Here is a 4,254-nt window from a genome sequence, read left to right as displayed (position 1 = left end):
ATATATAGTTATTTTTGCCATAGAGTAGGTTAGTAAACCGCATATTTGGACCAGTGCTCCGGTTACAAGGAGTCAGAGTTGATAAACCGATTCACGAGTGAATCTGTTTATAACATGTTTGTTCAAAAAGATTCGATTCAACTGAAAGCTTCACATAAGAATCAGAATCCCGTCGCCATACTAGAATGCTGAATTTTACGTTGTTATTGAGAACACGTCCAGTTTTAAAGGTTTTGGCGGTATAGTGACACTTTTAAATATAATATGGGACAAAATAAAGTCACTTGAATGAAAACGTAACGCAAACGGAATCGACTTCTTTGACCTCACTGTTTCAGCCGATCTAGAGTTAAAATAGTAAATTACCCCTTTAGATGCGGCAACGTTGCGAGGGAGTGCATATATGGAGTTTCCCAGCGCGCCAGACGGGTTTCCCCATGATCTCCAAGTGTGTGTCGGTCTCATTGTAGTCAGCAATCGCGTCGTGCCCACATTGTTTGCAGTTTTCTCCCTTTGAGAAGATCGGCTGAGCGATGGTAATGGTGGATGCTGAATATGACAGATGTGGTGGCTGTTGAATCAACGCGCAGTGGGCTGAAGAGGTCGTCTCTGTCTGACTTGAGTGTTATATATTTAAAGAACTGCTGAGTGTGCAGGAATCAGTCTAGTCAAAGAGTGACTGTTGATAAGGAGTCCACTGAGAAGGGGGTGGTCTCTCACATGCATTGCTCTCTAGACTAGACAGCTGGAACAGCTCCTGATTCATGATGATTAACCCAACAGCTGTAACCCTTACTATCCTTTACTATGTAATAGGACTGCCATGTGGGCAGAACCATGGTGCTGTGACTGTAGATAATAATACAGCGATCACTTTGATTTGCTGTTCAAAACCACATTGAAAATCTACATAAAATGTACATACACAGGGATGTACAAGAGGCGATGTGCATAAGTGCATTATACTGTAGTCTTAAATATTAAGATACACAGGGATGTACAAGAGGCGATGTGCATATGTGCATTATACTGTAGTCTTAAATATTAAGATACCCAGGGATGTACAAGAGGCAGTGTGCATATGTGCATTATACTGTAGTCTTAAATATTAAGATACACAGGAATGTACAAGAGGCAACATGCATATGTGCATTATACTGTAGTCTTAACTATTAAGATACACAGGGATGTACAAGAGGCGATGTGGCATATTGTGCATTATACTGTAGTCTTAAATATTAAGATACACAGGGATGTACAAGAGGCGATGTGCATATGTGCATTATACTGTAGTCTTAAAATATTAAGATACACAGGGATGTACAAGAGGCGATGTGCATATGTGCATTATACTGTAGTCTTATATTAAGATACACAGGGATGTACAAGAGGCGATGTGCACATGTGCATTATACTGTAGTCTTAAATATTAAGATACACAGGGATGTACAAGAGGCGATGTGCACATGTGCATTATACTGTAGTCTTAAATATTAAGTTACACAGGGATGTACAAGAGGCGATGTGCACATGTGCATTATACTGTAGTCTTAAATATTAAGATACACAGGGATGTACAAGAGGCGATGTGCACATGTGCATTATACTGTAGTCTTAAATATTAAGATACACAGGGATGTACAAGAGGCGATGTGCACATGTGCATTATACTGTAGTCTTATATTAAGATACACAGGGATGTACAAGAGGCGATGTGCACATGTGCATTATACTGTAGTCGTAAATATTAAGATACACAGGGATGTACAAGAGGCGATGTGCATATGTGCATTATACTGTAGTCGTAAATATTAAGATACACAGGGATGTACAAGAGGCGATGTGCATATGTGCATTATACTGTAGTCGTAAATATTAAGATACACAGGGATGTACAAGAGGCAATGTGCATTATACTGTAGTCTTATATTAAGATACACAGGGATGTACAAGAGGCAATGTGCATATGTGCATTATACTGTAGTCGTAAATATATTTAGATACACAGGAATGTACAAGAGGCAAAAGAGTCCAAGGGTCTGAGAGTAACGCCATTTCAATTCTCTGTATGTATGTGCTGTACGTGTGGCAGTATTGACAATAAGGCAGACTTTGACTTGACTTTGACTAACATGAATCATCAAGATCCGCAGGTTCATATCAGCATGAGTGATGTCATAAAAGCAAAATAGGGACGGATCAGATAAGTCATTGTCAAATTAATTTTCAATTTCACTTTTCACACAAATTGTTATACAGCAAAAACATATTGATCTCAGACTTGGACTCCATCTTATACCATGGCACTGAATGATTACCATATACGTATGTATTATTCATGATACATGTTCAAAAACATGGGTTTTCTGTGATCCTTGTCCCACCAAAAAAAAAAAAAAGTACTAGTGTGGTGCATTTGTATGTGCATGCAGTCGGACTATTTACTCTAATCACGTGACTGATAGTAAGGGTTGTGCAATCGTACAGAACAAGTGGACTTTCTGAACTATTTACATGCAGAACGGCCACAACATTTTTTTTTTTTTTTGCCACTTTCATCAATATTTCAGTTACAAATTCGTAGTCTATTTGCATACCCAACATTCCTGTGTTACAAAACAGTTTAAAAATAATATTGTGTCAGAAATGGCACATCTGTGCTCTGCTGCAACATCTCAATGAATTTCTTTGCATTTCTTCATGTTCTGTGAGCAGCAAACAAAACACTAATTGGAGTTAATTCATTTAAACTGACTATTAAAAGCAAATTTGTTTGTCCTGCTTTTGGTTTTGTGGTTGTATGTTATTCAGTCAAATCAAAAATACATTGATTAGTGATTTAATCACTAGTTAATAGAAGTATTTGTCTGTGACAATCCTCTTTGCTTTTCATTCTCTATTCTCCTGTCCTGTAAACACTGATAACTGCACCCCTAACAGTGTATTCATGAACCTGTTGAACAAGGTTTGTTGATACTACATTCCAAACAACTTAATACTGAATCACAATCAAGCACATTCAGAGCTGAAATTTCTTAAAGAGACAGTTCACAAAAAAAGGGATTCTGTCCTCATTCACTCACTCAAGTCATTACAAACCTGTACGATTTTCCTGATTTTTGTTTGATTTTTGACATTTTAATAATGTACAGGCCACTTTTTCATGCAATTTCATTAAATGGGAATTTAATTTCTGTGTTTACATATTTTGTAAAAGCAGTTCATGCACATATTTCAAGCGTTTTGAAGTCATACGATGGCTTAGTGTAAGAAATCTTCCCTCCAGTGAGCTGTTGATTCATGAGCATGATTCATTCCTGACTTGGTTTGTGCTGCTTTTCTCATGAACTTTCACAAGATGAGAGCTGAATCATCAATGGCAAAGCTGGACAGCCTCAGTCCTCATTAATTCTCAGTATCACTATATTAAAAGCCAGAACATTCTTCAAAATCAAACTTAACTTTTTTTTTTTTTTCATGCATCTCTCAAGTTTAAGATTTTGGGCTTTTTGTTTTTTCATAAAGTGTTTTTTTTTTCAGACTAAACATCCAAAGGACACCGTGAAGTGTTTCTTTTATAGCACTTTGTCTATTTGTTTCAATAAATTTAAATTACAATACATATTTTTAAAGGCCGTTTTCTCAAAATGTGTTTTTTTCTCCTACACTGAGCCATAAATCTCCACTTCAGTAGCACTTACACACATTTTTATTCCTGTCTATATCCTCAAGGTTTTCCCAGAGGGATTTGTTCATACATAACTCGCTTTATTATATACAACATTTTATTCCCCCCTTAAAATTTTTTAAATATATTGTTTTCTGCCAATTCTATTTTCTGAATTATGGAGTGACAAAAATGAGATACCCAAAATCACCTCCATAAAAACACTTGATTGTAATATGTCAATAAATAAATAAATAAACAAGAATTTTGAAACTGACTTCATCCAGTATTCAGATTATTGTACTAGACATTTATGCAAATTAGTGCATATTTCATTATTAAACCTAACATTTTAGAAAACTTGTAATACACAAAAAATTTATATAAGGCGATAACTATTAATTAATGTTTTTACCCTATACTCGTGCAGCCTTAATAATTTTATATCTATATTTAGAATACTCAAATGAAATGGATAAATATGTAAATCTCATATTATGTACCGTATTATATACTGTAGCCTAGTGGACTCCATTTCCCATCATGCTTCGCTCTGATTGCACCGCCCTTGCTGGGGCGCCCCGTGG

Source organism: Cyprinus carpio, chromosome B11 (assembly GCF_018340385.1).
Source record: "Cyprinus carpio isolate SPL01 chromosome B11, ASM1834038v1, whole genome shotgun sequence".
NCBI lineage: Eukaryota > Metazoa > Chordata > Actinopteri > Cypriniformes > Cyprinidae > Cyprinus > Cyprinus carpio.
Note: the sequence above shows the minus strand (reverse complement) of the source record.